We start from the raw sequence: 13670 nt of genomic DNA on the forward strand, positions 1-13670 counted from the left end.
TCTTCTCTATACATATAGCTCAAAACTATTACAACAACAACTATGATGGATGATTGCTAACCAAAAAAGAAGACCACTTTCTTCTTCTCTTCAACGAAGGGTTGCTGCACCCTTTCTATTTTTTCTGATGCTCTGCTTTTCTCAGCAGCTCTCTTCTCTCTCTACTTCAAAATGAAATGAGCTTTTTTTCTCACACTTAGTGCCCCAACCGAAACCCCCTTATTCTTTTCTTTAAAAAAAGCCAAAGAGACATCATCATTTTCTTTTCCCCAAAACAAGGAAGAAACATAATCATGTTGTCCTTTTTTTTCTTTTGATTTGTTTAATAGCCAAAAGCTTTTTTTGTTTTGTTCTCCACTTGGCCACTTGGCCACTTATTCAACAGTATTTTGCCTAGAATGGAAATTACTTGGGACCATCATTTTATTTGTTAATGGGATCCATTTCTCTTCGTTGCAGGTGGTAAGGGTCATATTCAGCAGCTTGCAATAGCCATAGTCTCGGCAATAGCAGGATCGCTGACAATAATTTTTGGCTATTTCTTGTAGAAGAAAACTTTGAGAAATGGAGGTACTAGAAGAGAATGCTTTGAATAATAATATATTCTTCTCAATAAGAGGAACTTATAGGTGTACAACCCTAACATAAAAGGAAAGAAAACTAATTACAAGTGATTACATGGGATTACATATCAATTAGGGATCCTACCTAAAATACAAAAGTCAACACTCCCCCTCAAGTTGGTGCATATATGTCGCTCATGCCCAACTTGTGTAAGAAACTTGAAAACTTGTGACTCGAAACAGCTTTTGTAAGGATATCTGCCAACTGATCTTCTGTTCTTATCGTCGGTACTTCAATTATTTTCCCTTCCAATTTTTCTTTGATGAAGAACCGATCAACTTCAACATGCTTTGTTCTATCATGTTGTACCGGATTATGTGCAATGTCACGAGCAGCTTTATTATCGCAAAATATTTTCATGGGCTGATCATGTTGTATACCCAAATCGCTTAACAGAAGCTTAAGCCACAAAATTTCACAAATCCCCAAAGCCATACCTCTGTATTCTGCTTCTGCACTGGAACGGGCAACCACATTCTGTTTCTTACTTCTCCATGTAACCAAGTTACCCCCAACAAACGTAAAGTAACCTGATGTTGAGCGTCTATCATCAATGGAACCTGCCCAGTCTGCATCAGTATAACCTTCAACACTAAAGTGATTATTCCTCTTAAACAAAATTCCTTTGCCCGGACTTCCCTTCAAATATCGCAATATTCTCATCACGGCATTCATATGTTGTTCTCCAGGATCATGCATGTATTGACTCACTACACTCAAGGCATAAGCAAGGTCCGGTCTTGTGTGTGCCAAATACATCAAACGGCCTACTAACCTTTGGTATCTTCCTTTGTCAACTGGTACTTGATTAGGATCAACACTAAGCTTCAATCCTTCTTCTAATGGTGTAGCTACTGGCTGACAAGCTGACATGCCAGTTTCGTGCAACAAATCAATAATATACTTCCTCTGAGACAAGAAAATTCCAGAACTATTTCTCGACACCTCAATCCCTAAAAAATATTTCAGGGATCCAAGGTCTTTCATTTCAAATTCTGTAGACATGTATCTTTGCAAGGCCCCACGTTCTTCCGAATCATTACCTGTTACCACCATATTGTCTACATACACAATAAGTGCAGTAAGCTTCCCATTCTGTCTTTTCAGGAACAAAGTATGATCAGAGTTACTTTGTATGTAACCGAATGCTCTCATAGATTTTGTGAATCTTCCAAACCATGCTCGAGGAGACTGCTTCAAGCCATACAAGGATTTCTTCAACCTGCACACTTTTCTTTTGTATTTATCTGGAGCATTACATCCCGGTGGAAGATCCATATAAATCTCTTCTGTCAAGTCTCCATGCAAGAAGGCGTTCTTCACATCGAACTGTTGTAAGGGCCAATTAAGATTTGCAGCCAATTACAACAAAACACGAACTGTGTTGATCTTGGCTACATGTGCAAATGTATCTGTGTAGTCGATTCCATATTTTTGAGTGTATCATTTTGCTACCAGTCTTGCCTTGAAACGATCCACCGTCTCATCTGCTTTGTATTTCACAGTATAGACCCATTTGCATCCCACAGGTTTCTTACCAGCTGGCAAATCTGTGATTTCCTAGGTAGCATTCTTCTTCAAAGACTTCAACTCTTCATTCATTGCTACTTGCCAACGTGGATCAGTTAAAGCCTCCTGCACACTGTTAGGAATATATACAGTAGATAATTGATGCACAAACGACTTATTTGATTCTGACAGGTGACTGGTAGACACATAATTACTTAACGGGTATAACATATTAGACTTAGGGTTGGGCTTACTCACTGGATACCTAGTTTTGCATTTAGGGTCGGCTTCATAAGTAAGTTTAGGAATACCTCGGTTGACGCGATCAGGGAGACGACGTGGTGGTGGTGCATCCAGGATCGAAGACGATTGATTATGGTTATTGGGACTCAAGATCGACTGTGAGGTAGCTGGCGACACAGGGCTGTCCGGTGGTGAGGAAACTGGCAATGAGCTATCAGGCAGTGAGTTATCTGGCGATGTCGACTCGTCCCTTTCAAGGTTTTCAACATTGTTTCCATGTGAATGATCACCACTTGTCTCCAAGACATTACCACTTAATTCCAATTCATTCACATCATTATTTTCGTGTGAATGATCACCACTTATTTCCAAGACATCACCACTTAAATCCAAATCATTCTCTATCTATATCTGGAATAGTATAATCAAGAGTTTGAACTTCTTTCTGATTCTCCCCCTGAAGTGAAAACTCGGGATTGGCAAAGTACATATCATTCTCATGAAACGCAACATCCATAGTGACAAACAACTTATTCGTCGGTGGGTGATAACAACGGTATCCTTTCTGTCTTGATGCATACCCCACAAACACACATCGTAAGGCTCGAGGTTCAAGCTTACTTCGCTGTTGTTTCTGAAGATGAACGAATGCCACACAACCAAACACATGAGGTGGAAGATTAGGGACTGCAGGAGCATCAACATGTGAAGAAAGTGCCTGAAGGGGTGTCTGAAAATCAACCGATTGGGATGGAACACGATTAATGAGATACGCAGCTGAGGTGAGAGCTTCTTCCCAATAGGATAACGGGAGACGAGCCTCGAGTAAGGAAGCACGAACAACCTCTAGAAGCTGACGGTTTTTGCGTTCGGCAACCCCATTTTGTTGTGGAGTATATGGACATGTAGTTTGATGAACAATCCCATGATGATCAAGAAAGGCACGAAGTTCAGAGTTAACATATTCGCCACCATTATCACTCCTGAGAACCTGTATTTGTTATACTTGTACCATTTTGTAAAACTGTTGAAACAAAGAATTAACTTCACCTTTGGATTTCATCAAACAAACCCAAGTCATACGTGTGCAATCATCAATAAAAGTAACGAACCAATGAGCACCACCAAATGTAGCAGTTTTAGATGGACCCCAAACATCAGAATGAATTATCATAAATGGAACATAACTTTTATTCAAACTGGATGGAAACGAAGCACGATGACTTTTAGCTAGTTCACAAACACCACATTTAAAGCTAGAAACATCATGCTTACCAAAGAGGCTAGGAAACAACCTTCGTAGATAGCCGAAAGAAGCATGTCCAAGTCGACGATGCCACAACCAAACCTCCGAAGCTTTATTCCTATCCCCCGGATTTCCTTCCACTGCAAGAGCTTGAGTCAACATTCGAGAACTGTTTGATGTCAGCTCCAAGTAGTAGAGCTTCCCTTTCCTAATACCATAACCAATCGTCTTGCGAGTCCGAATGTCCTTAAAAACACAAAAAGAAGGCCAAAAAATCACAAGGCAATGCAGGACGACAGTTATTTGATCAACATATAATAAATTATAGTCAAGAGAAGGCACAACAAGTACGGTATCAAGACTAAGGGTATCTGAAAGGGAGACGGTTCCTTCCCCGATAACAGGGGCAGGATTACCATTGGCGACACTGACGACAGTTTTGGTGGATGGTTTTAGGGTTTCTACCTGTCTAGAATCACAAGTCATATGTTCAGTAGCACCAGAATCAATTATCCATGTATTATTCGTAACAGAGGTAGAAACCTTTAAAGCCTTACCATTGTTACCTGTATTAGCAGAATCACAAGTCCAGACTGCCATTCCCTCAATACGTCACTCGATGATTGATAAAGCCCAAATTTCCAAGCAAACCAAGCCCAAGAAGCTTCAATTTTTCACGGCTTCAGATCAAATCAGAAGCAAATAGGCCAATTGGTCTGTCGTGTCACACAACAGAGAGTCAAACGATTCGATGAATTCGAATCAGCAACGACGGCGTCGCTCGCTGTTCGTTTCGAATTCAGAGAGGGTAGCAACGACAACAGTCGCTCGCTGATCGAGGTCGACGCACCACACACGGCTGAGCCGCAACAGTGCTATCGCAGCTATGGGGTAATTTTTTTCTTTTTTTTCGACCTGGCTCTGATGCCAAGAAGAGAATGCTTTGAATAATAATATATTCTTCTCAATAAGAGGAACTTATAAGTGTACAACCCTAACATAAAAGGAAAGAAAACTAATTACAAGTGATTACATGGGATTACATATCAATTAGGGATCCTACCTAAAATACAAAAGTCAACAGTACTGATACCACACACACGACATCTCTCTCTCTCTCTCTCTCTCTCTCTCTCTCTCTCTCTCTCTCTTGTACATGTGCAGTCACCAATTAGCAAACCCGATTCTATCCAAAGAAACGGTGCTCTAACAATAAGTCTCAAACATGGAGCATCGGAGGAAGTATGAGTGAGGTTGTAAGAAATGTTAACGCTGGAGGTGGAAGGAATGAAACAGAACTACCACTCTTCAGTTTAAGGAGTATATTAGCTGCTACAAACAACTTCTCTGAATCTAATAAACTCGGAGAGGGAGGATTTGGCCCTGTTTATAAGGTGACCCTTCCAGTGTGTGCACTGCTAGTACACTATTTGTTCTTCATATTCCTCAATAAGGTTAGAATTAAGTTTAACAATGTTTGAATTAGGTTTCATTGTTAACGAGTCTATTGGTTCTCTTTTTGTGGTACTTTTCATCCTCTACAGGGGATTTTGACTGAAAATGAAGTAGCGATAAAAAGGCTGTCAAGAAAGTCAGGACAAGGACATCAGGAGTTCATGAATGAGTTGAAGCTTATTGCCAAGCTGCAACATACCAATCTCGTTAGGCTCTTGGGTTGCTGTATTGAAGATGAAGAAATGATATTGATCTACGAGTTCATGCCCAATCGAAGTTTGGACAAATTTTTGTTTGGTAGATGCTCATCACTTCTAACATTAATTCTTTCATATTGTTTGGGGGTCACATTTCATTACCCTTCTGCAAGATCTCTTTCCAACTTTTAAAGAATTTTCACTAAAATCATTTTCCCTCATGGTTTTTGGCAATCAGATCCATCTGAAAGGAAAAACTGGATTGGGGTAAACGTTTTCGAATTATAAAAGGCGTTGCTCAAGGAGTACTTTATCTCCACAAGTACTCCAGATTGAAAATCATCCACCGGGATCTCAAAGCAAGTAATGTTCTGTTGGATGGAACATTGAACCCCAAAATCTCAGACTTTGGAATGGCAAGGATTTTTGGGATCGATCAAATGGAAGCAAATACAAACAGGGTTGTTGGCACATAGTAAGTTGCATGCTTTCCTTTGCGTAGACCTCATGCAATCCCTTGCTGTTGTTGACTCATCTACCTTTAATTCATGCAGTGGTTACATGTCACCGGAGTATGCAATGTATGGTTATTTTTCAGAGAAATTGGATGTGTTTAGCTTTGGAGTGTTGCTCTTAGAGATTGTAAAGAATTCTGCTTTTTATTGTTTTGAAGATCCATTTTCTCTTGCTGGATGGGTAAGTAATAGAACCCCTACTTCATATTCCTTGTATTTTAAGCGTTGGAAGATTGATGGGTTTGTTTATATGCTAAACCTATAGGCATGGGAATTATGGAATGAAGGTAGAATAATGGAGGTGATTGATGAATCCATAAGGGAAACATGCCGGCCTGATGAAGCTTTGAGATGTATCCATGTAGGGTTTTTATGTGTCCAAGACGCTCTAACTGATCGACCAACAATGTCTTCTGTAGTTCTTATGTTGGCCAATGAAGCTACATCGCTTCCACCTATCAATAAACCTGTTTTTTTCAGCAAACAGGAATTGCATCGCTGTTGGTTCTTCTTCTCCAACACCTAAATTTTTTTCCAATAATGTAGTCACCATTAGTTTGCCAGAAGCTCGATAGAGGCTCGATACGTACCGTTTCCTTTTCTTTGAACTAAAAACTGTGTAAGAATTTTTCATTTGGTCAATGTTAAAACTTGGGAATTGTTATTGGCACTCCAAAAATCTTAATCTACACTCCAAACTTTCTATATTTAGAAAGAAAAATACACTTGTGAGGAGTGCATAATGAGATTTTTGAAGTGCCAATAACACTTCCCTTAACCTTTAGTGTACTGTTAGTTACTTTCCTAATCAATGTATCATTTCACCATGTGGAAATTAGTACTTGTTGGTTCATTTTTAATATTAAATAAATAAAATTAATTATAATTGTCTACGTGCTTCTTAGAAAAATATTACAATTTTCTTATAATTTTCCCAACAATTTTAAGGAGATCCAATCATGGAACCTGTACCTGATTTTTGTTTCTTCTAGTCTCCTAGACATGCCTATTCCGGCAGCGTTCGTTTCAAAACCATTTTAAATGAAGATGGAAGATTTTTGGGATGAATCAAACTGCAGCATATACCAACAGGGTTGTTGGCACATAGTATCACACAAGTTTTTTTTGGTGTATATATGCGATCGCTACTACTGCTTACTTCTCTGCTATTTCTATGAGAAATTTGTTGTTTTCAGCTTTGGAGAGTTGTTGCTAGAGAGATCTGGGCCCTTCAAAAACTTGATTTTGTGTGAAGTGGCTCAAGTGAGTCAGTGAGATGAGCTAATGGAGGTCGCATGATTAAATTGAATGGTTCGGTTTCTAAATCTGTTGACTCTGAACACAAAGATCCACAGAGAATCTCAATTCAAATGACCAAATGACTATACGGTCTAGCCATTACATTTTTATGTTGATTTGAGTCATAATTGTAAATATTTATGGAGTTCTATTTTAGGTTGGATTATGATTTCTAATTTTTAGAATTTAGTTTCCTTATCTTTTGTAATTACTTTCCTTGTAAAATACACCATGTATCTATATATATTGAAAATCCTAGAGAATCAATAAAAGTAACAAAGTATTTAATGTGTTTCTTCTTGGCATCAAATCTTTGTTTCGTTCCGTATATAATTGGAGTATTTTACAACTACAGCACAAGCAGCACGGCACAATCTTAGTTAAAACCCTAAGGGGGCGTTTGTTTGTCCTCACTAAGTGGGACTGGACTAGCTGTTAGTCTAATACTGTGTTTGTTCTATGCTGGGACTAACATTAATGAGATTAAAGGGGACTAGCATGGACAAAACCCTTCACTAAGAGGTCTTAGCGAGACCCCCCCCCAATAACCTTGGGACTAGCTAAGACTATCCTCTCTCGTCCTTGTCATGTTCAACAACCACTCCCGATAGACTCCTCGTCATCTCCGGTCACCTAGATCATAATAAAATATTAATAATTTATATATTAAATAATATAATATTAGAATTTATTATCTAGCTTCTTAGTCCAACACTGCACCAAACGCTTCACTAAGTTAGTCCAGCTTAGTCTAGTCTAAGCCAGTCCAGCTTAGTCCTTGAAGCTAGTCCAGTCCGAGATAGTCTAGCGCAACAAACGCCCCCTAACCTCTTTGGCTTTGACCCAGTCGAAGTCCTTCGTTGACCATGCTAAAAACATACACCAACATTTGATGGCGTATGTGAGAATTTTATTTTTTATTTTTTATTGTCAAGTGACGTATGTAAGAATTATTTTTTATTTTTTATTGTCAAGTGGCATATGCGAGAATATTTTTTTTTTTTGGTCAAGTATGTGAGAATAAGCTTTTTATTCAAAATGGTCTATGAGATTTGCATCATCCATAAGTTTGGTCTCTGAGATTTAAAATCAATAGAAGTAGTCCCTGAGATTGTCCACCATCCATGATTTTGGTCCTTCCGCTGAAGATTTTGGTCCTTCCGTTGAAGCTTTTGGCCGGAAGTTTAGGCAATTTTCAAAGCTTCGTAACTCAATTGTTTCTTAACCAAATTCGACCCATAATATATCAAAATGAAGATAGGAAAGTGTAGAATAAGATTATATCTATTTGGAAGCCCAATGATTGCCAGAGATGGTCAGAAAATAGCCTCAAAGTTGACTAGTCCGAGGGAAAACTGAAAAACTTGCCGGAAACTCGCCGAAAATTGGGTAAACTTTAAACGTTCATAACTTCTTCAATACTCAATGAAATCAAGTGATTCAAAAACGAAAATCATACTTCTCAACGAGAAGAAGAGAATGGTACCTTTTCAACGGCTAACTCGCCGTGGTTTGGCCGAAAAATGGCTCGAAAGTGGCTGTTGAAAAACGAGTCAGCAACTTTCGAGCCGTTTTCCGGCCAAACCACGACAATTTAGCCATTGAAAAAGGTACCATTCTCTTCTTCTCGTCGAGAATTATGATTTTTGTTTTTGAATCACTTAATTTCGTTGAGTATTGAAGAAGTCATGAACATTTAAAGTTTACCTAGTTTCCGGCGAGTTTTCCAGTTTTTCCTCGGACTAGTCAATTTTGAGGCTATTTTCAGACCATCTCTGGCAACCATTGGGCTTCCAAATATATATAATCTTATTCTATACTTTCCTATCTTCATTTTGATATATACGGGTCGAATTTGGTTAAGAAACGATTGAGTTACGAAGCTTTGAAAATTGCCCAAACTTCCGGCCAAAAGCTTCAACGGAAGGACCAAAACATGGATAGTGGACAATCTCAGGGAGTACTTCGATTGATTTTAAATCTCAGGGGCCAAACTTATGGATGATGCAAATCTCAGGGACAATTTTGAATAAAAAGCCGTGAGAATATATATATATATATATATTTTTTGTCAAGTGGCGTATGTGAGAATTTGTTTTGGTCAAGTGGCGTATGTGAGAATAGACATACGAATTCAAGTCGGTTTCTTTCTTTCAATCTCTCAAATTCTTCTTACTGTAAAATCACATAAAACCACCTCCAAAATCAATTTCCAGTCCAAATAGCTTATGAGATTAGGGGTATTTTGGTGTTTCCAGAAAATATAAGTAGGTAATTTGGGTATGAAAAATTCGATATCGATTCACCCTTGTCCAACCCGACCTTCTCCCTTCGAAATTCAATTTCTTCAATATCAGAAGGAAACTGTTATTAGCATTTCAAAAATCTCATTATACACTCCAAACTTTCTATATTTGGAAAGAAAAATGCACTTGTGAGGAGTGTAGAATGATATTTTTGGAGTGCCAATAACACTTCCCTATTAGAGCAACTCCACCCTGGCAATCCACTATTGAATCCACCCTATTGAACAGTAACTGCCTTTAATGAATAGTAACTGTTATTAATGAACAGTAATTACCTTTTGCATCTCCACCCTTGGAGCCCTCCCCCTGGCAATAGGTAATAAAATATTAGTTTTTTTTTTTGTTTAAATAATATAAAATAGAAAAAAACATGGAAATGGGGCTGCAGGCCCTCGGGTTGACACAAAAAAAATGCCTGGCCCTCGGGCTGCAGGCCTGTCAATTCCCCACCCCCTTGTGCTCGGGCTCCCACCCTCACTCGGGCTCTCCAAGGCTGGAGGGTTGTCCACCGGGCCTAAGGCCCTTTCCTGGTGCCTGTCCCTCGAGCAATCCACAAGGGTGGAACTGCTCTTATAAATTGGACTCCTAATTTTATGTGGGACCCACACTACTATTCATTTGGTTGATAAACAAATTTTGAGTAATTCGGATGGGAATAAGTCTCATTCCAGCCATTCTCTTTCCTTTCCGTATATGTAAACACGAGCCGGTAATAATAGGTATATTTGATGTTTTTTGTGCCACAGTGGAAGGTGATCAAACTCACTTTGGACTTATGAGGCTGGCGGACTCGGATTGTCCTTATTAAATTGCTATCACTACTGACAGCGGGAGGTGATAATAGGTATATTTTTCATTGTACCACTTCTGGCACAACAAAAATTTTCTCATTACTTCAAAATTATTGGCGGACTCAGATTGTCAATTGAATTGCTGTCACTACTGACATTTTGGACTAAAATATTTTTACGAGTTTAGAACACATGATGCTCATTAGGGTACGTACTTTCCCTAGATTTCGGAAATTATGAAAAATTTCCACCTTGTTATATGGTATAACACAATCCCAAAGAACTAGTATGGGTTGGCAACAGAGAGTTCCCACTTGATTCTCCGGGTGTTTTAAAGCTTAGCGGTAATGGAAATCTTGTGGTGTTGGATAGGATGACTAGAAAACTAGTTATCTGGTCGTCTAATGCATCAATAACAATTCTGCAATGATTGGCAAGTGATCATCTACCACAATGGTGGAAAGGTGTTGTGTCATTGCATGACGGCGTGGATTTGAACCCCGTAGGTAACTAATCTAACATTTAACTTACTAACGCTATCGTTTCACTAAAAAAAAATTCTACAATGATTCCCACAACTGCTGCACCTTGGAAAGTGGAATCCTTCACCTTAATATTTGGAGTGGACATTTTGTGGCAGAGCTTTGAACATCCCTCTGACACATTGTTGCCTAGCGTGAAGTTTAGCCCTGGTTTGGTACTGAGGTGATTTTGAAAAAAGTGGCCATAAAAAAAAACTGTGAGCTTTTTTATGTTTGGTAAACATTCAGCTTCAGTTTTTTTTCACAGTTTTTGGTGAAAAAAAGCCAAAAACACAAAGCTGCAAAACTCAACTTTGAAAAACTAGTTTTTTTTCACATATATTTTACATAAAAGTTTATCAAACACTATAATACTGCTTTTTTTTTCTTTTCAAAAGCACTTTTACAAAAAAGTTTACCAAACACTCTGCTGCTTTATTTTACAGCTTCTTATTCTCACAGCACAACAAAAACAGTTTTTTTTCAAAACACAACAATACTAAACCAGCCCTTAGTTAGTACAAAATAACAAGTCAACAAGCGTGTCTGACATCGTGGGTAGCACGAACCTAGGAATTGCTCAATAGGGATAATGAAGTTTTTTCGACGTTGCGAATCATGAATTCACTTCTATAACCAAGTCAAATATTTGTTTAGAAAGGCGAAACAACTTTACTTCAATTACACAAAGAAAATATATTTTCAATTGAGTCAAGTCTGCCCTAAAGCCTCTTATACATCACTTAGGGGAAATAAAAGATGAAAAACATAAATGGGTTATTTCTTATGCAACTCTTACCATAATGATAATCTAAAATAGTAAAATGTGACTTATCGAGTTCCTACGCAATTCAAGTAAAATGCCATTGTTACTTGAATTTCCAATGCCAATGAGAAGTTTTCAATGCTTTTTTTTTATTAAAAATTTTGGTTTTTCGTAGGCTATAGATGACTTAGATATCTTTTAGACGTTATTAACCCCACAATTAGTTTGCAAATGAGAGATGCATGATAGGATTTTTACCACAATCACAAAAGGGTTAAAAACACATAAAATACTTGCAAGAGTAACAAGGATATTGTAGTATAGATGACTCTAGCAAAGTTGTTCTCCCTAAGAATAATTAAATAATTCGTATTAAACCTAATCTCAATTAATTATTTAAAAGCAAAGTTTTGGAAATATTGATTTATGACCTAATTTAATAAAAAATGTTGTAGGCATAATATAGAGAGAGAGAGGGTGCGGCATAGAGAGAGAAGAGAGAGATGCGTAATTATGAGGTGTGTTCTATTCCATCACATCGTCGTTGGGACTCAACGATGGATGAAAAACAACAAGTACTTCGAATATGCTCAACAAGAACTCTTAACCATGTCTCACTTGTGGTGTAGTGAAGTAAGGTGAGTCTTGGAAGATTTTGAAGATTTCGCAACTAAGGTCATATCTTGGACCTCCAAGATATTGCCATATCCCTAATGGTAAAGATGTCGCATCCTGTGGATTAGCACGTATTGTAACATCCCACATCGACCAATGGTGAATGGGTGATGTGCCTTATATGTACATGCCCACCTCCATATAGCACGAGGCATTTTGGGAACTCACTGGCTTCGGATTCCATCGGAACTTTGAAGTTAAGCAAGTTCGGACGAGAGCAATCCTAGAATGGGTGACCTAATGGGAAGTTCTCGTTTGAGTTCCCAGAAACAAAATCGTGAGGGTATGGTCGGGGTCCAAAACGGACAATATTATGCTACGGCGGAGTCAAGGTTGGGATGTGACTGAAAGGTATCAGAGTCACTCTACCGTGTGGTGCGAGTGTGCCAACGACGACGTCGTGCCCCTAAAGGGAGTGGATTGTAACATCCCACATCAACTAATGGAGAGGGGGTGATGTGCCTTATATGGCATGAGGCCTTTTGGGAACTCACTAGTTTCGGATTCCATCGAAACTCTGAAGTTAAGCAAGTTTAGGCGAGAGCAATCCCATGATGGGTGACTCATTGGGAAGTTGCTCGTGAGTTCCCAGAAACAAAACCATGAGAGAATGGTAAACCCAAAGCAAACAATATCGTACTACGATGGAACCGGGCTGGGATGTGACAAAAGATATAACCATTTAGGGATTTTGCCTTGTTCGGGTTTGATAAGTAACTTGCATCAGCATAACAAATAAGGCAAGCATCATTCTGAGGATCAAGGGGTTGGATCCACTCAGATGCGTTGGGATTTGCACAAATTCATAGTACCTTCAGGGTTCATTTTTAATACCAATTCAGTGGTTGCGTGTAGGCGCGGTGCTGCATCAATAGTGAAGGAGATGTCATGTCTAATACAATGACCTAAGTACAACGAAGCGCAAAGTTGAACTCAGATATGGAATTTCAGATTCCATAACCTTTTCAAGGGTCTTATTTGCATATAACGTATGGACGATCATAGGTATACTCTAAGGTAACACATTTGGGGTGTAGATCGACTGGTAGACCAAAATACTGTTAGAACAATACTTCAACTTCAGGTTAAGGCATAAACAATTTTTCCTAAGATCCTTCATCTCAAATTTCGTCTTTAAGTGCGAAACAGTTTTCTCAAGCTCTTCTAGAGTCTTAGTGAGATTCGTGTTAACGACATAAATTGTAACTTTAGCAATTCAGAATAAGACTTCATAGTTTAACACGCAGGGGTATTCATTCAATCCCTGACTGATCAAATAATCACTTAGACAGGTATACCACATCCGTCGGATTGTTTCTATCCGTAAGTGAACCCCTCAAACGAATTGAGAGGGTGGTCCGTGGTTTAGAACTATTTGAACCAGTTCATGTAATTCTTCGGGAACTTACATGTAAATCTCTATATCTATATCCCCATGGAGAAAACATTAACCACATTTCATAATGCTGCTATCAATCACATAATGTTTGAGAGAAATCTTGCATCGTAAGGTGTACATCATA

General features: G+C 38.6%; 1 pseudogene; it reads left to right on the top strand.

Moving 5' to 3' along the window:
* Positions 1 to 481: 481 nt before the first annotated feature.
* On the top strand, positions 482 to 6679 carry LOC126634593 (cysteine-rich receptor-like protein kinase 10; annotated as a pseudogene).
* The last annotated feature ends 6991 nt before the right edge of the window (positions 6680 to 13670 follow it).

The sequence above is a fragment of the Malus sylvestris genome, chromosome 9, assembly GCF_916048215.2.
Source record: "Malus sylvestris chromosome 9, drMalSylv7.2, whole genome shotgun sequence".
Classification (NCBI taxonomy): Eukaryota; Viridiplantae; Streptophyta; class Magnoliopsida; order Rosales; family Rosaceae; genus Malus; species Malus sylvestris.